This window comes from Oratosquilla oratoria, chromosome 4 (assembly GCF_046742065.1).
Source record: "Oratosquilla oratoria isolate Oo_2021 chromosome 4, ASM4674206v1, whole genome shotgun sequence".
Classification (NCBI taxonomy): Eukaryota; Metazoa; Arthropoda; class Malacostraca; order Stomatopoda; family Squillidae; genus Oratosquilla; species Oratosquilla oratoria.
Window position 1 is genome coordinate 17,925,259 of NC_134780.1, and position 25,000 is coordinate 17,950,258.

Genomic DNA, 25,000 nt, shown 5'->3' on the forward strand with positions numbered 1-25,000 from the left:
GCTGGAAATCCGAAGCCCGACAACATCTGGGAGAGGCTGCACCCCACCCCCACCCCCACCCCCACCCAAAGATCACCCTGGGAAGAAACTCTGGACTATTGTCTATGTTTTGCTACGTGAAATTTTCTTTGTCAACAGCTTATAATAGAAGGAACAGAGCAGCCGCTATCTTGTGGAGGATATAAAGCGTGCACAGAGACGTATCTCGGACCCAGACACCTTGGAGGTCAAGGGGTTGACGGGTTATGAAAATGGGAGGCAAGTTAATAAACAAATAAACCCAATCCTGAAAAAAAAAGTCCGTTCAACTTTTCACCCTCGCTGGACCCGACATGACGTCAAGCCGTCTTCAAGTCGTTCCGTCATTTCAGACGACCCAAAAGGCCATGTGACGTCACTCGGAAGCCCGCCCCGACCCCACTGCGTATGGGCAGACTTTGTTTCCGGGATTCTGCCCTCAGCTGAATAAAATCGCCCGGCGATGACCCAAAAAGTAAAAAAAAAACTGTCACGAAAACCGCTTCCCAACGTCGTCGTTTCGAGTCTCCTTGGCCCGCAGCCCCACATCGGCTGGCAACGGCCCTTGGGCCCTATTTCTACGTGACCGGCTGAAAGCAGTAGGAGAGGAAGATCTGTGGCCGGTCGTCAGTTCTTACGCGAGGAAGTCGTTTCGGACAAAAGACCATCTCAGGACACGAAACCTTCATCACCGAGTGCACACAGTGGCCAATCGTGGTGCATTCGGCAATGATGATGTTTACTCTGCCACAAATGAAGCTGATGCGAGGAATGAGAGACAGAGACAGAGAGAGAGAGAGAGAGAGAGAGAGAGAGAGAGAGAGAGAGAGAGAGAGAGAGAGAGAGAGAGAGAGAGAGAGAGAGAGAGAGAGAGAGAGAGAGAGAGAGAGAGAGAAGGGGAGAGGAGGGAGAGGAGAGAAGGGGAGAGGAGGGAGAGGAGAGAGAGAAGAGAAGGAAGAGAAGGAAAAGAAGGAAGAGAGGAGAGAAAGGAGAGACAGAAGAGAGGAGTGAGGAGAGACGGAAGAGAGGAGCGAGGAGAGACGGATGGGAGGAGACAGGAGACAGAAGAGAGGAAAGAGAGGAGAAACAAAGAGATGAGAGACGGAAGAAAGGGGAGAGGAGAGAAGGAAGAAAGGAGAGAGTAGAGAGAAGAGAGGGGAGAGGAGAGACGGAAGAAAGGGAAGAAGGAAGAAAGGAGAGAGGAGAGACGGAAGAGATGAGAGACAGAAGAAAGGGAGGAGAAACGGAGGAGAGGGAGGAGAGGGAGGAGAGGGAGGAGAGACGGAGGAGTGGGAGGAGACACGGAGGAGAGGGGAGAGGGGAGAAGAGAGAGGGGAGAGAGGAGAGACGAAAGAAAGGAGAGAGGAGAGAGGGAGGGGAAGGAGGCGAGGAGACAGTCCGGTCCAGCTCGGCCCTTTATGTGCTACAACTCCACATGGAGGTGATGAGGGGAGGAGGGGGAGGTGCCCACGGGTTTTAACCTCGGGCAGTAGGTAGATGATTCTCTCTGCTGTCCATCTCGCGGGACAACTATTTGCAGGTAACCGTCACTGGTCCCAAACTTCTTACAGAACAACAACGACAACGACGACGGCGACGACGACGATGACAACGACGACACTGACAAGCCATTTCGCCTCTACCATCTCTCAACCAATGTTCGCGCTAATCCCTTTCAACCCTTCCCGCATTGGGCGTACCAATCCCTTATATATTAGTTGTCGTCACCAGACTAGTTCATTCATCGCCATGGCAACCCACAAGAGTAGTAGGCGAAGGAGTATTCTGAAACCCTACTCGCCCGAACAACCACACATGTTGGATCATATGCATTAACAAATATAAACACCAGGTTCAGAATTGATGGAGTTTTATTTGGAAAAATAATATATTGGTATATAATTCATGGGAAAATATACTACGTGTAAACTTCGGACTGGACCAAGATTTTTTTTTTTTTTTTTTCGCTCCATGGAAACCGGTCTTCCGCATGTAAACAAGGGACTACACAGACTTTTACATAAAGCTTAGCACACACCACCAACACCGTTGTCATACCAGGATCGAAGAATTTACAGCCTGTCGACATGACGTCACGTCGCTTTCAGACGTTCTGCGATATTACGACGTCAATCAGAAGTCCTACTTTTCCACATAAGTAAATTTATGAATACTTGAGCCTTTGTCGGTAATTTTCAAGTTCACCACACAATACCCACACCAACCTATCTTGTCAAATTCCTTTACGTGTTCCATGCTGCCTATCTCTACCTTACGTCACGCCAGATAGCCCACCATCAAAGCCTTACGCCTCATGCGGTATGACACGGGCTACTTCGAGCTGCCACGTCAAACAGGTTATACCCATATCACACTACGTCACGCCACATCACCTAGCCAATACCCCCTCCCTCCATTCACCCGTACCAAACATCACATCGAGCCCCTCCCACAACCACGTGTGTTACTCCTGCCCTACCACCCCTTCCAGCTTCACTATGTCACGTCTCGTGGCAATTGCACAGACACTGGCAGGCCAAATCACGTCACATGAAGCCCGCTGCATTTTCCTGCATGCTTATCCGCGCGGGGCCGCGGCAGGCAGGTAATCAAGACCACGTCAGCTCGCCACGTCGGTTCCCCAACAGCAGGAGACGGGGACGGGGGGAGAGCGTCGCACAACCTCACTCCAACGAACGTAATTCGCCACTGCTGTGTCTTCGCACCCTCCACCACGGTCGCCAACACCGTCGCCACCACCTCCACACCAACCACCACAACCGCCCAACACTCGCGCACCCGCCAACTACTACAACTAGATTTATAAACATCGCAGCTCTTGTAATGCTGAGAACTAAAGTCAATGAATATCTATCACACGTACACGTACAAGTGCACGTACGCACACACGCACGTGCACACACACACACACTCCTCAAGGTGCGACAGTGAGGCCGACCCACCTAACATGAACTGAAGTAAACTCAGTAAGAAATGCAAGCCTACTAATCAGACCCGAGTTCATCAAATACTGCAAAGCGGTTGAAGAAGAAGAAGAAGAAGAAGAAGAAGAAGAAGAAGAAGAAGAAGAAGAAGAAGAAGAAGAAGAAGAAGAAGAAGAAGAAGAAGAAGAAGAAGAAGAAGAAGAAGAAGAAGAAGAAGAAGAAGAAGAAGAAGAAGAAGAAATCACACGTACACAAACAAATACACGTACGCTACCACTCTCCCCTATGAGCACACCTTAACTTTCCTATAGGGCACGCAACCCCCCACCCCCCACACCTGCAATGTTTTTATTCGCGAGTGGTACATGTGCTATAGAAACGAAAAGGTTGGCTGGATTGTGTACACCTGTATTTGGAAAAGGCTTTCGTCAAGGCGCCGCACAATATATATACAGTGTTCCCTCGCCACTTCGCGCTGCACGTTTCGCTGCTTCAGTGCTTCGCGGGTTTTCCCAAAAAATCATCAAAAAAATCATCAAATTTTCTTAAAAATTACCATGTTAACACATGAATCTGCCTTTCTCGTGTAAGTTTTGATAAATGATAAAAATGATAAATAATATCGCTAGAGGGAATTTTATCGGAAAAAAACTCAATCGGTGCGAAATCATAAAGTCGTGCATTTTATGACCTATGTATATCTTGATCTATTAAGATTTTCGGAAAAAACGAAATTACACGCTGTATGATATTTCAGATGTTACATGCAAAAGCAGGTTAGTCTAGGTAAAGTATTTAGACCGGAAAACTTTTGTGACGTCATTAATGACGAAGAGAATAATAATTGTTAATTACTGTATATAGTTTTATAATTAACAATTTAAGTAAATACGTGTACTGTTGTAATCTCTGTCTCAAATATGTAAAGTATAAATAGTGTTTACACATTTTAAACATTCTGGTACCCACATACACATACACGAATATTCGGGGGGGGGGGGCAAATCCTACTTCGCGGGTTTTCACCTTTCGCGGGGGGTTCTGGTCCCCATTAACCGCGAAAAACGAGGGATCACTGTGTGTGTGTGTGTATATATATATATATATATATATATATATATATATATATATATATATATATATATATATATATATATATATATGTATGTATGTATGTATGTATGGAAATTGGAAAACGTGAGGCTCAGAAAAATACACATGGCCTGAACAAATATTTCCTAAATAACAGATGCAAGGTGACCGAGGAGAAAGATGCCGTCATGTGTGAGAGGTGATCAGTACCACAAGACATCAATGATATGATGGATGGAATCGACAGCTACACGTTATTTGCTGATGCCACGATCGAAAGAAAAGGGGGAAAATATGAAGAGGATTACAACTGCAGCAGAAAAACCTAGACAGCATTTATGATTGACACCAGAAATGGAAAATGAAATAGAAAAAAAGTAAAATCCTGGAAATGAGCCAAATTACACCGTCAAGTAGTTACAAAACAAGATAGAAACTATTACAATTGCAAAGGAGCGAAAAATGAAATTTTAATCAGATATGACTTGTGGTTCACTGCCCCATAAGGGAAGAGATATAAATTTCTACTGACCATAGTGGCATTTCATTATATACATGAGGCCATGATATAAAAAAAAACCACATTCCAATTCTCTCTACACTTGAATATGCAGCAATAGTGTGGCCATCACATCTAAATAGATATTGATATATAAAATACAAAAGACAACCAAAATATCCCCGGCCGAGTCTGGGGAAAAACGAGATTTCCAACTTTGGAAGAGCGACGACAGGCGATGTTTCTATATCAGAAAAAAGATTAGAAAAAAAATGGACAAAGAGGTTCTGCTGATACAGAATAAAAACCAAGAGATAATGTAAAATAACAAAAGGCATTACTTAAAGGTGTTGGCAAGCACGGCTTTCCACACATACGCATCAATTTGCTGCGAAAGGAGACACAATTCAGGTCAACATTAACTTGGTAAGTGGAAATACAGAGGCAGAACTTCCCACGAGTTCAACGTGGCACCTGATTCAGTCCCTTCCCGCGTGGCGGCCAATCGGAGACGCACCACAGACACTTGCGCAGCATCATGTGAGCATTCATCAACAACAACAACAACTCGACCCACAGTGACCTGTTCGAGTCCCACGGTGTAACAGCTACGTGTCAAAGCTATTCAAGAATTTCTGGCCAAAGTGTAGGATAGGGTCAAAATTAAGCGCCTCCGACTTTCTTCATTGGTACATGAAACTGTGTATTCCGTGAACAGGAAGCACGCACGCACACAACACAGATGCGTCCTATAAATACCTGCCTAGCAGGTGTTGTTGACGCCCACAACCCTTTCTCTACCAACACAGCGTTCACGGTGACGCTGACAACGACTTCCATCGCCCTTCTGTCCATCTTACCTCTGGCACGCAGTCATCTACCATTATATTTTGTGCACAGAATTGAAGAATATGATCCACATGACACCAACATCAGGGTGTCATTTGTAAGCGACTAAACCTCCTCGGGTTCCAGTAATATCTACGTCATAGTTGTGACGTCATCTATTATGTCAGACCAGTTCGTCCTTCCTTCCTGATGGGCGTTGCAAGGATGTTGGAATTCTATCCTAAAATGCAAAACGATACGTCCCGTTTGGATCATCCCCTCAAGTGTTTGGTCTTTCATTTCCCCCACGATGGATACGAATCTACGGAGTTTACTTATACGTAGAAGAGGAATAGTAATAATAATTTAGATGATAATGATATCAATAATAATAACAATAACGATAATAACGATGATGATAAACGCACATGGACACACGATACATCTGCAATCGGTGGCCGGTGTTCGCGAGTTGTCTGTGCGGCGGCCGTGCGCGTCGTGCCCCCGGACACCGGGAGCCCTCGATCCTACTACGACGGTACCGCCATGAAGACCGCCTGGCGCCCGATGCCGCCACCGCTTCCATTGCGTACGTCAGCCCACATTTTCCCTCTCATTAACTGCCACGTCACCACCCACCCTGATCCCCACCACGCAAACAAGGGGGCAATCGTTAGCTTTTTCCTTATTGACTGCCGCCTGGCGGTCAAAATTATTCAAACAACAATTCATGTGAGGTTGAGGAGGGGAAGGACCGCCATGTACTCCATTCAAAACCCGCCCCCACCCACCCCCAATCGGAGTACCCCAAAATATGCCGAAAGGTTCCACACAGCGATGCAGTAGAGCCCAATTAAACTAATTTGGCCATGGCAAAGTTCGGCAAACTGAATAGTTAGTCATCTGCAGTTTGTTACTGAAACCCTTACTAAGTGTTCACTGTAGTTAAGTCGAATGCACCCGACACTTATGCCGTGTAGAAGGGGCAATGATACTGCAGGAACATATCTATCATGTTACTACTCATAAACCCGGATCATTTTCACTTTATAATTTTTCCTCTTTGTTGCTTATCAATGTCTGCATTTATCAGGGATCCCTTTTGGAGCTGGAGAAAGCAATATAAGCGCCATTTCCTTTCCTTTCCCTCCCCATGAAATGGACTACGTTGCTGCCAACCATTAGTGCATCTATCAACCAATATCAAGAGCAATTGTAAATCCTCACAGGCAGCCGTCAGACGATTTTATTCAACTGTGAACACACACACACACACACACACACACACACACACACACACACACACACACACACACACACACACACACACACACCGCATGGGAGGGTTACAGTCGATAACCCCTTGGCTCCTAATGGGGTGCCGTGGTGATGAAAGAATCTCGAAGCGCCACCCGGTACGGAAAAGGGTTCTGGGTCGAGCTTATACAGATCAAGATGGGAGTCCCTCCGCTGATCCGTAAACGGCGTCGGTCGTCATACATTTTCCAAGGTGCCGTCAAGTGATATTATTCAGGGAGGGAATCCCCCCCCCATTTGGAATAACACATATAGACTGACGCGGGAGGCGGTTCCAAGCAAGATAATGTGCGACATTTGGTGCTATCACCTGGACACCACATAAACCATCTGTTCCCGGTCCAAGGAACACCTGTAGCTTGGACACAAAAGTGAGCCTCACAACACCTGCAGGAGTCTCCTAGGCACACGTCACCCCAAGTTCTGCACCCCGCCCGCCCTAAACACACACAACACGCTGAGTACAGTTAGGTTTGCCTTATTCTGAATGCGTGATGACAACTGAAATATCAACACTGAAGATGTGGGAAGAAAGACTATTTACAAATACATAAGGGAAGTAAAACTCAAAAGGCATGAAATATTTCGCCCAGTGGTGCGTGCGATAGTGACGCAAAACAGAATTGTTCAGTAAATAAATTAAGAAACACTATACGTACGTACGTACGTACGTACGTGTGTGTGTGTGTGTGTGTGTGTGTGTGTGTGTGTGTGTGTGTGTGTGTGTGTGTGTGTGTGTGTGTGTGTGTGTGTGTGTGTGTGTGTGTGTGTGTGTGTGTGTGTGTGTGTGTGTGTGCCGGTATATATACATGGTTAGATAACTACAGATTGACGAAGCATAGTGCCTGTCGTTGAGATAATTAATGTGCACTATAGAGGGCATCACAGCTTCCATGGCCAGGCACGAGCTGGATCAACCCCGTATCAAATCCCTCCTTCGTCTTTTTATCTACCATTATCAACTAAAATACAACCCCCGTTTTTTTAACCAAGAGAATATGACGGCTTTTATTACCTTTAATAAATACGAGTTTTGACTATTTTTACGGTTCCCCGAGCTTCTCGCCTTGTCTACCCTCCCCCCATGAAATGTTACATATTCGTTTGCACTCTAGCAGCGCCCATGCAGCGGAAGAAGTCCACGTTTGGTGCTTCCTATAGGAAGCGAGAGCAGCGAGTCTTCACCACAATACACTCGTGCCATCACACGACAAGGATGACCATCATCAATGGCACAGTTTGAGCATGAAAGGGTCATTTTCTAATTTCAAGGCAACTGACTTCTCGCTGACGGGAAATGTTAAGAGGCACACACACACACACACACCGGGGTCAAAGCCCGTCTCTATTGTATCAAGTGCAATTAGCGAAATTCTGTACTAACCAGAGATAATTATACTTCAACTATATTAAAAAGCCTGAAAGTATACACATCCACCCACATATTTCACACACACACACACACACACACACACACACACACACACACACACACACACACACAATTATTATATAATATACAATATATATATATTATATAATTACATATATAATACATAATTATATTATATTATATATATATATATATATATATATATATATATATATTACACATAAACATACATAACCATCCTTATCAAATACGTCTGTCACTTAAAGAATGTAAAAATAAGTTTATCAATATGCCGTAGCATCGAGTCAAGAGTAATCCGTTAGGTTATGAAACTTTGGCACGCGCGCGCGCGCGTGTGTGTGTGTGTGTGTGTGTGTGTGTGTGTGTGTGTGTGTGTGTGTGTGTGTGTGTGTGTGTGTGTGTGTGTGTGTGTGTGTGTGTGTGTGTGTGTGCGCACACACACTTGAGTGCCTATCGATACCACCAGGGTCAGCATCCCTCATGATATAAATCGATACAAAATCAACCCATACCTGAACCCTCTTGGTGGCAATCTTTACAGGTTTTCTTCTAGTGAACTCCAAACGATACAAGTCAGATTAAATTTTGGGAACAGCTCCATCGTAACGCAAGAGCTACAGTGAACTGTGCATCGACCTTCTACCCCATCCCATTCATTAAAAAAATATATATAATAATAAAAATAAAATATCTGGGTGACATTATTCAAATTCTTTTAACGCCATGCTATTTCTGTTCATCTCTACGGGAGCGAAGCAGCCGTAAACCCTCAATATAACTGACGATATGGGGGCTGGTGTCTGTCGTTATATCCTAAGATCCGTTATAACCGAGGATCCGTTATTTCAGATGGAAATACCGGACAGATCCATTATATCCCGAAGTTTGTCCGGTATTACAAATTAGTAGGATTGGAAATTACTTCAACCTCATTTCCTTCAAACTATCTCATTCGCCCTCCTAACAATCCCTAGACAGTAACGAGGGATATGACATGTCATCTTTATGGCTTTTTGCTATAATTTTCTTCAACCCTAAAAAAAATCCAATAAGTGTCACAGCTTTTTAGCGCCTCATTCTGGCCAGTGTCAGACACAAACTTGGGAAAACCATCTCAAGTAATTGACTGGCTGTGATGCATAGCACCCAGGTGTGGATGCACGCATGCACGCACGCACACACACACACACACTCGAGGGCGCAGTGGTTGCATTCGCGGCCGCTGATACAGCGGTCCGAGTTCGAATCTCGCCCAGGGCTGAAATCATTTCAGTATCGCTGCGCTGCGAGTCGTTACTCCTACTTTCGTGGGCGGGGAGTTGTGTGTGTGTGTGTGTGTGTGTGTGTGTGTGTGTGTGTGTGTGTGTGTGTGTGTGTGTGTGTGTGTGTGTGTGTGTGTGTGTGTGTGTGCGTGCGTGTGCGTGTAAGGTCAGCGTTACCCATAGATCGGTCATATATGAACTCTGAGCTCATCCGGGAGGGTAATAGCTGTCAATCACGAGTCCAACACGTCATCCAAGACCATGGTGAATCTCATACACACACGTGCACGCGCGTGCGCAGAGATATATTCAATGTTCAGCTATGATTTGCAACAAATGAATAGCCCATTACAACCAACAACCACATAAAGATCATACGAAGAACCTCGAAACTGTTATGGAACACGAAGTGAAACGCTGTTATGTTTTTAGCTAGCCGGTTTCGTTACTACTCAGCCTCCACCACCAATCATGATCCTCCACCTTGCCCCGCCTACGAACCGACCAATCAGGGACGAGCACTCAAGGTCGCGGGCCTAAGTGTTGTCTGATATAGGGACGAAAACTGATAAACCTCGATTATCGCGAACAACCCGAACTCGCCTGATAAAAATCTGAAGACTCTGCGGTCCCGGCACACGTAAGCTCTCACGGGCGCACGAAAACCCTTGTCCTCGAAAACACAAGAGGGCAGACGCCGCATCTTGAGACTCCGGAAAATCGCGCCGTCGAGCATGTAGGCATCCGCCGAAGAAAGGCATGCCTCGGGGCTTCCAGAGACACCAAACGGGTTCGCGCCTCTCGGCAAATATGGGCACCCTACCTGCACGACGTTCTTAAGAACACCTTTAAACCCCCGGCTGTCGCCAGTCGATCTTATCCATCTCCGTGGCACTTCTCCTGTACCGAAGGCGTCTCTTAATCCCCTTTTGCTACGCCAACATCCTAAGCTGAATAAAACCGCTTAATGTTAGCCACAATATAATAACTGAAGACATATTCGAATAGTTCGTCGACGCAATTCTAATATCTGGTCTCGTACAGAATACAATCGCCTGGCGGCAGCCAGTGGAGCAAAGTTCAGAAACCTAACGGCAATGTCCCTGGTTTGAGCCCGCGAGCCAGACGGCGCCTCCGCCGCCTTCCTTCCTAGAGCACATGGGCCAATATTCCCCATTTCCCACAGAAATGATGAGGACACAAACAAAAATATTAAAATCGTCTCTCCTTCATCGATGGGTGTAATTGAGATAGACTTAACAACACACGCAGTAACCTAACCATATAATACTTCACATATACCTACAAACACAAGTGAGAGAGAGAGAGAGAGAGAGAGAGAGAGAGAGAGAGAGAGAGAGAGAGAGAGAGAGAGAGAGAGAGAGAGAGAGAGAGAGAGAGAGAGAGAGAGAGAGAGAGAGAGAGAGAGAGAGAGAGAGAGAGGGGGGGGGGGACCCTCACCCTGCCAGGAGAGGATGGGTGCTTCCACTCGCCCACTTCAGCACTTTAACCTTTCTGCAGTGCTCTAGAAGGCGCGAAGCCTACCCTAGAAGGCGCTGAGTGGCTGCAGCCGAAGTCGTAATGTATACCTTATTATGTGCTTTGGGGAGTATTGGGGCAGGTAACAGATCACTGCTGGGAATCGGAGATGAGTGCGGGATTCGAACCTAAAACTAAACGAACGCGAGACCAGCACACTTCCGATTACGCGGCAAGCGCAATATCCAGTGTCTATTCTGGCTGCCTCCTTAAGATTTTAATCCGTTGCGGGGAACACCTCAAGACCCCATCTCCATTTACACTTCCTTGTTGCCGCCAGGAGATTTAATTTAGAAGGAGCACCCCCTCCCTTTCTCCGCAATAAGTGGCTTCAAAGCTTTATTCTTACTGGACGCCGCCAGGCGATTTTATTCAGTTATGGAAAACTGATACCACTCTGGAGATCGCATGAATAATTGTCACCCCAGAACGTCCACATGAAGAATCGTCAACCCATGAGATCCCACCTGAAGAATTGTCACCCCCAGTACGCCAGAAAACAACGGTGGAAAGATTACGATATGTTAGGTTATGTTAGGTTGAATGAGGGTTATGTTTACTGTCATCAACTTATACAACCGAAGAATCGTAAACCCTGGATGACCCACATGAAGAATTGTCACCCTGGATAGCCCAAATGAAGAATTGTCACCCTAGGATAACCCAAATGAAGAACTGTCACCCTGTTGTAGTCTGGTGTGACGATTCTTCATGTGATCCCACAGAGGATACCCACCACGAAAATGGGGCTTATCATAGCCCACCTCCCAATCCCTAAACTCAGGTACCCCAGCTTGGTCGTCCTGTCGCCACAACCCCCCTTCTACTCGCTCAACCCCCACCCTCTCCCTCCACTACCACGATACTACCAGCACCAAATCCACCACTACCTTATTCAGGACCAGCAACATGGACCAGGACGGCGGACACCACCAAAACAACTCGAGTTACCGTGGCGCAAATGTAAACATCCCGACCGCTATGCGACTTCGTGCAACCGACGGCGGGGGGGGACCGCGCCCTCACCACGAAAACGGAGTCTCAATCGATCGAGACCCCATCCTGCACGGGTTGGTATATTTGCTCAAAGATAGAAGGAGAAATGGAAAAAAAAGGTCTCCTGTTTGCCACATCTTCACGTTACATGAATCATCTACTTCAATTCCTCATTTTCTCCAATTACCAGCAGTAACTTACATACCTCAACAGTCCCTAAAGCGTATAATAGGGCAAAGATGACGGTTTCGGACGCTGCTACGCGCCTACTGGCGTAGGCTTTTCCCCACGTTCTTCCACCCATCAGTTCTCTTTCCCCCAATCCATACGATGCCTCCAACCCTCCCTCCCTCGCTCCCCTCCAAAATAAAAAAATATATATATATATACTGTACTTGCGCCCTCCTCGCCTCATCCCTCCACGTCTTAACCCGGCATCTCCATGAAATTCCAAAAGTGGTTTGGCTCGTCCTGGACCTCGGCAATTCAGAGTTGAATATATTTATCGAACAGGTTCCTCATGGCCTCGTCAGCCACGTCTACGGAGTTCTCTACCAGGATTCCAACCCCCCCCCTCCGCTCCCACTTCCCTTCCACGCTACTTATCCAACACCCCCCCCTTCCCCCCACCCCCAACAACAACCTACACAGCAACACTTCGGAACAACAAGTAAACATCAAGCTAGTGTCGCTGCGTTTTCAATCATTGTTTATATCGATGCCGCTGTTGTTACTGCTATTGTTTTACTGGTGTTGCTATGAAGTTCGTGATAACGCTGCTTCTGTTGTTTTGTTACTGTTGTTGTGGCTATCAAATTACATATTTAGCACCACTGCTCATCTTTAACCCTAAAACCAACACAACTTTCACAATCCAGAACATCAACGCCAAATATTCATGCCCTCATCGAGTTCCTTTCCTTTCGCCAACTAACTTCTCCCTCCAGCATCATAATACGAAAACCCCTAATACCCGCATAAACCAACAGCCGGGTCAACTCACTCCGGAAAAAAATGACGTCACGAAAAGCGCAAAATGCCACAACGAAAATACAAGTAAAATCATCCAAGTGTTGCCTTTTCCAATATATCAAGACCCTTTTCCAACATAATATGCCATGTTCCTTTTCACACTTTCCCCCAAGACATCATAAGCCTTTTCCAAAATGACCTTCTTTCCCTTGACATCCTGGTTCAGTGTGGATCAGCCATTAATGCTTCATGCAACCAACATCGAAGGCACACACATGCTTCTGGGCCGATACAGTTTCAATCGCTTTCTCGGTTTAATTTCGTAATATGATGCACGCTGCAACATTTATTTCAAGCTTGTTAACGTGGTGCGTGGGCTATGTAGATGAAGGCAACAACAAACACCAACCTCCGTTCGTTATACAACAATTCTCCTGACCATCAGGGATATGATCCAGGAGTGTTTTGCACTGTCTGTCTCTCTCTCTGTGTCTGTGTCTGTGTCTGTGTCTGTGTGTGTGTGTGTGTGTGTGTGTGTGTGTGTGTGTGTGTGTGTGTGTGTGTGTGTGTGTGTGTGTGTGTGTGTGTGTGTGTGTGTGTGAACGGTGAGCAAGGTTCTAATAACTGCCCCCATGTTAAATGCCGAGGGAAACATTAACCGATGAACTCCGCTTTTTTCCAACCTGAGACTCCCTACTCCCATCCGTTCCAAGTATCGAGATACCCACGTCCTTCGAACCAAGACGAAAACGTAACCACAAAGAGTCCCCAGTACCCCCCTAAGAAACTCGTCCATCATATAAGAGAACTTTTCGAGTTTCGAAGATGTCATTTAATAGTAGGTTGGGGGTTTGTAAGAAGGGGAGGGGAAGGGAGGGAGAAGAGCGGCTTTAGCATTTCGTGGGCAATAGCTGGCGTATTCTTGATATTCCCACATCGAAGAGGAATAGTACATGTGATAATACATATTTAAGGAGGTAGCAGAAACATTATGATTCATCCAATTCACTTACATGTTTATTTGTGTGTGTGTGTGTGTGTGTGTGTGTGTGTGTGTGTGTGTGTGTGTGTGTGTGTGTGTGTGTGTGTGTGTGTGTGTGTGTGTGTGTGTGTGTGTGTGTGTGTGTGTGTGAGTGTGTGAGTGTGTGAGTGTGTGAGTGTGTGTGTGTGTGTTTGTGTGTGTGAGGGATAGAGAGATTCCTCCAGTGATAAAAGAGATAGGGGAGGGAAGGAAGGTGAGTGGGAGGGGCAGAAAGTGAGCTGAAGGTAAGGAAAAAGGGGGAAGAAGGCAGAAGAGGGGAGAAAAGGAAGGGTAAAGTGGAAGGAAGAGGATATGAAGGAAGAGACGAAAGAAAAGAAGAGGCTAAAGAGGAAGGGGTAAGAGGAGAAAGAGAGGAAGAGGTTACAAGGCAGATACAAGGAAGAGGAAAGGAGAACAAAGAACAAAACGGGATGCGAGGATCACTTGATATTAAGAACACCAGGAAACCGAGGACGGTCTTTAGGAAACTGGTCATCATTTCTTAAAGTAATACATAAGACATCGGGTAAATAAGCACACATAATAACTGATTTATTATTTAATTAAATCATATGAGCCCATGCCTTCGCCGGTAGCTTTGAAGTTCATAATACGATTTTTCGCTATACGACACTGACCCACGGTCTTCTTCCAAAACAAACACACAAACACACACACACACACACACACACACACACACACACACACGTACGTTGCACTATAAAACGAGAAATTATGAAATTACAAAAGATGAAAAAAATGGAAGTGTTCATGACAGATAATCGACACCGAAAATGCAAACCACCACACAAACAGTTGATAGACAATAGTGAGCACGATAAACTCCAGACTAGTCTGTTGCTTTGGTGTGGTTTTCACAAAAACAAATAAAATAAAATAAGAATAAAAGAAAATGGTCAGGGAGGGAGGGAGAACGATGATTGACTAAAGACAATGGAACTGCCATCATTAGAAGAAAAGGGTAAGAGGTATTGAAAACAATGATAATTGTGTGCATGACAGCAAAGAAACGAGCGTGGGGGAGATGAAACTCCAGAAATACAGCGTTCCATATACATTCACGAGGACGTGGTCACGTGGAACAGTATGAAAGAAACAGTACTGTACGGTTGACTGAGTCACACCAATGGAAGCACATCCGAAGCCACACGACCATAATATTACTACAATTAGATAAACGCGCACAAATAATGCCCAAAGAAACCGGGGTGAGGTAAGAACTCGATGCCGGAGTTCACCTTCCTGTAAACACGCACGTGGGCATCCGTCCCTCTGCGCTGCTTCCCGCCAACTGACGAGCCATGCGTTGCCTGCATCGGTCTCGCTCGTACGCTCCCCCCCTTCTCATCAAGTCGCAGTCGTCTTTCCTTCACTTCCCTCGAGATACACCGGACAACGACAGCGCCGTCACAGCTCTTATAATGGGTGCGCTACATCCCTACCATGTTCTTAGGACTTAAACATCACAGAAGATTAATCTCGGTAACCGTCAGACTGTTTCAATTAGTTCTTAGAACGTCTACGTAACGAGGGTATCATCAGGCAATATCATTCAATCGTTCCTCATGAACTAAGTAATACTACATACCCCTTCGTTAACGAGTATCCGGAAGACAGAAAACCCCGATAGAAAAAAAAAAACAGAACGAGTGTAAAATTACTGGCCTGGCGGCATCCATAATAATGAAAAAAGAAAGTGTAGCCCGATACAGAAGGGCTGGCCAAACGGTGTTAGAAACACGGTTCACCTCCTGGATAAAACGAACGTCAAAATGTCATCAGGCACACAAGACGCCTGAATATGCAAATACAAGCAGACACTTCCTAGTTGCTTTCATTTAACTATTGGACGATTCATATGTTATTTCCATTTGTGCCATCCATTCGAAGTCACAGTAAGAGGGATGAAAGCACTGCCAGAGGAGTTATGGTACCAGGAAATCGGGAAGGAGGGGCGTGGGGACGCACACACACACAGAGAGAGGGGGGGAGGGATGGTAAGGTTACGAGTCAAGGAGCTTCATCATGGATTGAGCAAATATATATATATCATTGCAAAAAGTCAAAATCCCAGTCGCATCTTTAAGCAAGGTGCTTATCAAACCTGTTTTCAACCCTGATTCCGACCCCTTAGCAACAAAATAAAATTGTATTCTATACGTCGACTGTATAAAGTGCATTTGACACGTCACTGCGTTGAGACCGACAACGGCTGACGCAATACTGCGAAATGCAATCGTGCAGGAGAATCGGAGAATCGTGTGTGTGTGTGTGTGTGTGTGTGTGTGTGTGTGTGTGTGTGTGTGTGTGTGTGTGTGTGTGTGTGTGTTATGGTCAAGTGGGAGGGGCATGGTAAAATGGTGGGGGAGGCATGACAGCGGGTGAGGGAGGGGTGGAGAGTACGACGTGATAGAAGAGACGAGAGATTGGGGAGGTGGGAAGGAGTTGAGGGCGGGGGGGGGGTGCAGAAGCCAGTCGCCATGCAGCACCTGCCACACATCAGGCAACCCAACACTTCCAACCACCTGCACTTTAACCCCCACCTCTGGCAAGCCTGCCTATACCCCTCCTTCCCTCCCCCTTCTCTGATTTTACGTAGTATTCGTAACATCTGAAGACCAATCGTAACTTCTTTTCTACCAGCGGGTGTGGAAGAACATGAATGCGATTGCATGGAGGCACAGCCTGAATATTGGGAAAACACCACTTACGGTTTCATACTAAATCCCATATCCCGAGAGGCTTTCACCAAAGCTGTACAACGGACCATGCCTGGTTCCAACTACTACTCTGTGTGTGTGTGTGTGTGTGTGTACCTGGCATGCGAGCTTGGCATCAGAAACTCTCCCTAACCCCCACCCCCCAAACCCCAACGAACCACCGCTCGGCGAGCAAGCTCACAAGACCCGTGGCCCACGTGGTACCGTACTGAACTTCTTGGCTCCCTCCCTCGCGGGCTTTTCGAGGACTGACGGAGTTTTTGCCATTGGTGGGTGTTGCATCTCCTTGCAAGGACCGTAACCGCCTCTTCTACGCCCACGGTACTGGTCGTGTTGTGGGAGTATAGCTGCATCCATGTAATACTGCCACAAGTTTTGATTGCTGGTGGTGTGTGGCAACTCCAATGTTTGCACGTGTTTCTCGATAATGTTGCTAAAATATACTACAGAATCATCCAACTGTGAGTCCCCATTGTTCATATACTACGCCATGCTCACATACAACCGACCAGTTCACTAGTACTGTTACCTACTACGCACGAAATAATTACAATAAACTACTAACATCAGGCTCCCATGAAGAGAATTTTGGAAGACCTACACACGACCTTGCGGAGATGCTGTACACACCATATCGTATATATACATTGGCAAAATAGTACCTCCCCCCATCCATCCTCTTTCTTGTCTGTCTAACATGTCATACATCAAGGATGTTGCCAGGACGGGCAGCCATGTTGGTGTGCCCGCCAACTAAGCCTGGCTAAGCCCGCCACCGGCCGGCTCTGTCCGCGTTTGGCCAAGACCCCTGCGTCCTTCTGGCTCCAGACAAACAAGTCGGTCAGGTGCTGCTGCTGCTGCTGCTGCATCGCCACCTACCCAAACGTTGCAGCAACCCGCTGGCAAACGGGCAGCGACGGTCAGGCAATGTTAGGTAAGGACATTGCAGTAGAAAGAGAGTGGGAAGGGGAGAACTGGAGGAAGGTGGGAGCGGGGAGCTGGCCCAGATATCCATTAACATGAGAAGGTCGAGTGTGGAGGTGAGAAGGTTGGGGAAAGGGAGGGTTTGTCTCACCCTCCCACCATCCACTTCCTTCAAACATCGCACGCACTCACTAACGCCAGGCGTCGAATTTATCAACCACCCTCCTTACAGGGAGGTTTATCTCTTTATTCTACGGTCACTTATCTTTATTTTTTTCTAACATTCGCTGTCGCCTGGCTATTTTACCGTGATTATCCGTTCGCATTTGTGAGGGTGGCTTATCTCAAATCCCGTACTGGTTGACATCGGAATTCTTGCTGCCGTCCGACTATTTCAATTATTTCCGTAGCACCCCGTTACGTAGCAACGAAGTTTTAGAAGTACATGTCTGACACTAATGCCACACTGTCTGTTTTCGTAGACATCTCCCAAAACTACTCAAAGAGAAGGTATTACAGTATTCAGAAGTGGAGGCTCATCAGCCTGAAAACAGCCGTTAGCAGACTGTTGCAAAATCTGCAATCGACTGTCGAGTCTCCTCACGACAACCTACTATTAGTGTCCCTTGCCCACGTGGAGCTGGTGTTAACTCAGAGTAACTATGACCCAAGGTGGCAAGTCCAAGGAACCTGTCGCTTGGAGTACGACTAAAGAAGACCCTCGACTCCGAGGTCTAGCCGGCGCCAACCACCACCACGCGGTGCCAAAGAACTGCCCGTCCCAGAGTTGAAGTACAACGCCGTAACCCAGCAACACGCGAGAAATTACTTCATGCGACTTAGGAATGCTACTCTGGAGACCTGAATGACCGTGTCCCAAGGTTAGTATAGATCAATTCCTGGAGAAGGTGTGACGTAAGTCTGCAACCTAGTTTGACATCCCAGGGAGGTGCTCTGCCATGAATATATTATCTATTTCTTTAGGGGGGCAGAGTTCACACCACACCTCTTAAACATGTCAGTATTATATGCTTTCCTGGGCACAAGGCACTGACCTCTTCAGTAGCCCATTCACAATCACTATTGGACGTACATTGACTCGATGTTTCTGTCCCCTACCATGCGACTCCAATAGCCCTGCAATGGTCATACTATTGAACTATACGAATTATTCCACTATCTACTGATCGTGTAGAGGGTCGCCTTACCCTGGCTAACATTGGGAAAACCCGACCCGATCTTTGGCCCTTAACATGATCTAACGAAACAAATAATAAATAACATACAATAAAGCAAACATATAACTGACTGAGACGAAGTAACAATCTGGTAAACTTAATTAACATTGACAGGGGTAACAAACTGGTAAATAGATATCAAGCAAAACCCGGTGTCCTGCTCTCTAGAGATCCTAGGTTCACAGAACATTCATGAGAGTCTGTACCGGTCGGGTAATGCCGATGGGGTGCCATGGAAATTAATAAAAACAAGATGGCCGACAGTCAGACAAATGGAAAAGTGCCCAACCGGCACGGCTGGGTTACACGTGCAGTTAAAAAAATCTTGGCAATAACAACTGTACGGTCCTGGTCACGCAAGACTACAGCGTATCTCCCTCTCTCTCCCCCCTTCGAAGTGGTTACCTGCAACATTGGTAAGTAAAATTACTCCCAAGCTGTAGCCACTCACCCCCCTACTCCCAATTTCACGGACAGCCTGAACGCCGCGTCCAAGTGAGATCAAATGACGCTCACCCTTCCCTTCTCCTCCTTTCCTCCCTTCCACTTCTCCCTCCCCTCACCCCCTCCCACTCTCTACCCCTTCTGGCAATCCAGGGACGTAAATATCCACATATACCTGATGAGGAGAGTGTACCGGGCCCAAGGTCACTTGGTACTCCAAATACCTGAAACTCTGACAATCCCCTCCCTCCCTTCGCCATTACGCACACTCCGCAGTGGAGAACTATACAGACTTTATCCTGCGCATGGCGATTTCTTTCATCTAAGAAAGGCCTCTCCTAAATGACGAGGTTAATTAAGACTAGCGTTACATGTGTTGGGTCCTCTACTACAGGATTAGAGTGGAGTGATAGACACGAGGCTTAAAGTTGGGTTTGTTCTGGGACACAGGACCCGACTCAAGTAGAGGGAACAGGCCGACTGACCTGACGGTTCAAGCGAGGCGGCCATCGCCACAAAGGTCACACTGGAGAGGCCAAACTGCCCTAGGCAGACCAGGGCAAGTAAGTGTTCACGAGTACAGACAAGTAGGAAAAGACAAAATACGAGCTTGCACGAACGATGTTTTTGCTTTTGAGATCATTTCACAAAATTCCTTAGGAATAGATGTTGCCATGGCCATCTCCCAACCAAGGTGAGCCTTTCGGGAAGTTTACAATGCAATAATAAAGATGGAGGATGTATTTTCTGGTGCATTTATGGTTATTGTTGGAGCTCCATCACTCGGTGACACAATATAAGTGATTTTTATTTTAGTTAATACCACCATATGATTCCAGTCCACTGAGAAATCAGTGGTGCTTGAGATGCCTCTGTGAAGACATCCCTAAATTCATATCATGATTTACAATAACAATTACTATATCTACCGACCGTACCTTGCGGATCTTTTCCTTTCAATCCAGCTACTACCAGGCCATTCTATTCTTCTTGGAAGTGTCATTCAGAAGTGTTGCCCTCTAGAACCCATGACAAAATCACACCGGATATAGTCCCAATTGGACAAAAGCCCAACCCCTTATTCTCGAGAATTTGTCCATTGTGATTATGTCCGTTGGAATTTTGTCTCGTCACCTGCCATCCCACCCCACTATGCTGTAGGATATTTCGAGAAAAATCGAGACGGCAGTGTGTGCGTTAACCAGCCACCCACGGGCACAAAGTAGCCCCGTATCGCTTTCGAAGATTTTGATTGACGATTACCTCGGCTCAAGTGAGACCTATAGCTCTGGAAGGTTCAGAAACAGCCCCGAAAACTCCTTTAAGCCCACATGATGCCTTAAAAGATTGTGTCCTGCCTAACGCTAGACGATTTTATTCAGCTAAAGTGTGGACGGGAGCGTGCGGGGGGGGGGGTGTCAGGATTCGAACTGGATACAGGCCTAATGTACCCCCTAGCCCATTGCGCTACCTACGCAGTGTGTGTATTCACCTTGGTCTTTGAGTCACGTGCTGAACTCGTGATCGACAGAAGGAGAGCTCAGAGCTCGTATAACCGATATATACAGTAGGTAATGTTGTAACCTTACACGCACACACACACCCAACTCCCCGCCGAAGAGAATTGGAGTAACGACTCGAAGCGCAGCGATACTGAAATTATTTCACCCCTGGGCAGGATTCGAACCCGGACCGCCGCAGTGACAGTCAGGGACTCTATACCAACCGCGCCACCGAGTTTGTTTGTTTGTTTGTTTGTGTGTGTGTGTGTGTGTGTGTGTGTGTGTGTGTGTGTGTGTGTGTGTGTGTGTGTGTGTGTGTGTGTGTGTGTGTGTGTGTGTGTGTGTGTGTGTGTGTGTGTGTTTGTTTACGCTTATGCAATCGTACTTGGTACACAATTACAACACCATAACTTTGCCGCGGAGAAGACCACGTATGTCAACATTCTGAATGCCGAGGAGGGCTCCTTCCTTTTGTGAACGTGGCGGTCGTCGTCGACACGCGACCACGAGCCAATACTAATTCCACATATAGTCGCCGAGTAGGTAGCGTAGGTCCTCGGACGGGTCGACATCCACTGTCGCTACCCAAGGAAGATGAGGACAGTTATGAGGCGACGCTTGCTTCTTGGCGCTTGTGCGCCTTGGGAAGATTACACACTGCCCTTGGAGAGGAAACATCAAGCGTTGGTAGCTCTGAGGCAAGTCGTCGGAAGTTCCAGGCGAGACGATGTATCATATACAAAATGACCATAGCATGCCAGAATTACAGAGTCCACCTATCAACGAGATATCTGAAAAACCATTCTCTTTCTCTCTCTCTGTGATTCACCATAGTCTTGGATGACGTGTTGAACTCGTGATCGACAGCTATTTCCCTCCCAGAAGAGAGCTCTGAGCTCACATATGACCAATCTATGGGTAATGCTGTGACCTTACACGTATACACACACCCAACTCCCGGCCCACGAGTTGGAGTAATGACTCGAAGCGCAGCGATACTTAAATTATTTCAGCCCTGGGTGGGATCCGAAACCGGACCGCCGTGGTGGCGGCCGCGAACGCTACCACTGCGCCATCGAGTCGTGTGTGTGTGTGTGTGTGTGTGTGTGTGTGTGTGTGTGTGTGTGTGTGTGTGAGAGAGAGAGAGAGCGAGAGAGAGAGAGAGAGAGAGAGAGCGAGAGCGAGAGAGAGAGAGAGAAGAGAAGAGATCGAGTTTGTGTGAAGCTCCCCTTCCCTTCCGATCGACGTCCCGCATCATCGGTCTTGTTCAAAGCAGCACACCGTAGACCACCACGACGTGCAATAGTACTCAAAGTACCCTGCCTCGCTTACCTACAGGGAGACAAATATAACACGGTCTACTGCCGTGGGCTTCGTACGGCCACGCACAGCCCGCGTGGTGGCGAGACGACACGCGGGACAAGGATGGACAAATTATCGTCAAGACAGGAGGAATAGATTCCCCCTCCCCTTCCCTACCACAAGGGAACTATACAGATGAATTCAATAGTCTGGCGGTGGCCAGAATAGAGGAACAGCGCCACCTGGTGTGGAAGGGGTTCACGGGACACGGGGTAATCGAGATGGCCATCAACCCTTCAGCTGGGAACAAGGTGCCACAGACGAACAAGTCTGATGGGCCAGGTTAATGGAAAATGTACCATTCAGTACAAACAGAAATGTGTGCCACGATGGTGAACATCCTGACTTGAACATGAATAATAGTGCCATTCGGAGTGGATGGGGGTTAAACTAACAAAACCGTCGCATGGCATTGTCTTTTACCACCTGCTCCTTCTTACGAAACGACCTCGTCGCCCTCCACCAGGAGACTGACCCCCACGTCTTGCCTCCTCCGGCCCGACGACCACGAAAAGTGAACAACCCCACCCCCGTCTCCATCGAGACCACACGCTAACCACGTGATCACCACCAACACTGTATTCCTCCTCCTCCCACCACTCTCCTCCTTGTTGTTCCTGGTCTCCTTCTCCCCAACCCCCACCCCCTCCTAAATCCTCGTAACTTGAGCGTGGACTGTGATGCGGTGCACACATGTAGGCAGACACCCGCCAGAACAACTCGAGGTGTCTGGGTGGTGGGGGTTGAGGCTGCGCTGAAGGTTGAGCGGGGCGGGGCGGGCGCAGGGCGGGGCTAGACGAAAAGGAATGCGTCACGTGCAGCACGGCCGCAAGGATGTGCCCGCGGCCTCAGCCTAGTCATTCTCTAGCCTACGGCATAAACCGCATCGCCCACGTCCTGGGTCCTTACCTACCGGATGCGCAGCTCACTTCCCCAGTAATTTTGTTGTGGAGGGCCTCTTTCCCTAGGATTTACGGTAAAGATTGAAATCCCTACAGCATAGCGTGGAAAAGAGCCATTCTCCTCGCCACACTTAGAATACCGATACCCAAGCTCGAATGTAGAGTCTAAACTGGGCAACAAACCCTACATATCCAGACCCGAACATAAAAAATAATGACAACGTCTAGCCCATCGGCCAGATGGAAGCCGAGGCAACTGCAAAAATTGTGTTCAAACACAACCCGATTCCTAATCCCAGTTTTCCCAATTGGGCAACATAAACAACCAGCTGAATGACATGATCAAATAAATAAATGAATAAATATACATATACTCGTAGTACCATTTACGCTAGTTTTAGAACACCATGAATAATATGGCACATGCCTGGTACTGATTCCTGGTGGATACACAGAAAAGAAAATATTCCGGTGCACCCACGCCTAATTTGAGAAGCGCTTACACTTTAACAACACATTGAGTAAAACAAATGTGGAGGATTGGAGTAAATCTTGGAACTAATGTCATTTATAAAAAAAATAAAAAAAAAAGTAAGGAAATATCAGGATAAGAGCGAGAGAGGAAAGATAGGAAGGAGAAAGAGAAGAGAGGAGAGAGAGGGGGGGGGGGGTTAATTGTGAACATGACCCATTTATTTCACGTTAGTACTGACAAAAAACAATAGCAAACCACCTTGCAGAACATCTCTCTTTCTCTCTCTCTCTCTCTCTCTCTCACACACACACACACACACACACACACACACACACACACACACACACACACACACACACACACACACACACACACACACACACACACACACACACACACACACACACACACACACACACTCAAAAATGGGCGGGGTGGCGCAATTTCGTCAGTTTTGAATTCAGCCACAGGAAAAACAAGTGTAACACGCATACTTAATTTTCAGTGGACGAGAGGGTGGTTGACCATATACCCATATAAAGGATGAGCAAACCCTTGCTACTTAAGGGTTCCAAACAAACATCCAGCTACTTATGAATAAAAACGTGAGGGTTCAATCAAGTAAAGCTTTAGACATAGTTGAGTTTACATGCAATCTCTCTCTCTCTCTCTCTCTCTCTCTCTCTCTCTCTCTCTCTCTCTCTCTCTCTCTCTCTCTCTCTCTCTCTCTCTCTCTCTCTCACACACACACACACAAAGTACAGCTTGATATACCACGTCAAGCACTCAAAAACAATGGAACAGTAAAACGTAAAAAAAAGGTAAATTGATCACCACCACTCATTTCCTGCCAAAGTTGTGTCTTGACAAACACACATGCGCATGTGTGTTTATCCATTTACCTATCAATAAACAGAACCTACCCGCAAAGTTTCACATCGCCCTCCCAACGTTGAGAACCTTTTATACCCCTTTTTCATCCTCACCTTTCTTATCTAGTAAGAAATGTGCTTCTCTATTTTTCCTATAACCAGTCTCTGTGCAGGAACTATTTGAAACTTCCTTGCATATAGCCAGGGCATCAGCACAACCCCCCCCCCAAATAATATAAACTTGGCGATTTTATTTTTAACTTTAGTATTAATGATCCGATTTTCACAAATCAACGTCTACTGAGTAAAGAATCCAACCAAAAAACGATTGCAACAGATTTTAAATTTATATCTTAAAAGAATAATAAAAAAAAACATGAAAAATCGCGACTTCGCACTTTTTCTGGCCTACCGACCTTGATAAAAATGACCACTGAATTTTCATTCAAAATATAGACGTACACAAGACATTACAAGTAACTTGAGAAAAAAAAAATTGAACTATGACCGCACAAGCTTGGTGAAAATAGCCAATTTTGACCAAAAAATCGTACATTTTTTCAACCAGTGCGGTCGCGAAAATAGTTCTATTGTCCTATAAAATTTCCATGCCTCACTTTTTTTTTTTTTTTAATCC

The 25,000-nt window shown here is 46.5% G+C and overlaps 1 protein-coding gene across 6 annotated transcripts in view; it reads right to left on the minus strand.

The window, feature by feature from the left end:
• The window catches only part of LOC143024626 (uncharacterized), a 109,532-nt gene that overhangs the window by 48,816 nt on the left and 35,716 nt on the right, over positions 1-25,000 (minus strand). For 2 of the 6 annotated variants that reach the window (XM_076183512.1, XM_076183510.1), the window contains exon 1: positions 2,077-2,741. The exons of 2 other annotated variants lie outside the window; for them this stretch is intronic. The gene's annotated coding sequence lies outside the window, so the exon portion shown is untranslated. Of the gene's footprint in view, positions 1-2,076; positions 2,774-25,000 lie in introns of those variants that run through there. 2 more of the 6 variants (XM_076183511.1, XM_076183514.1) reach the window with 2 other exon arrangements.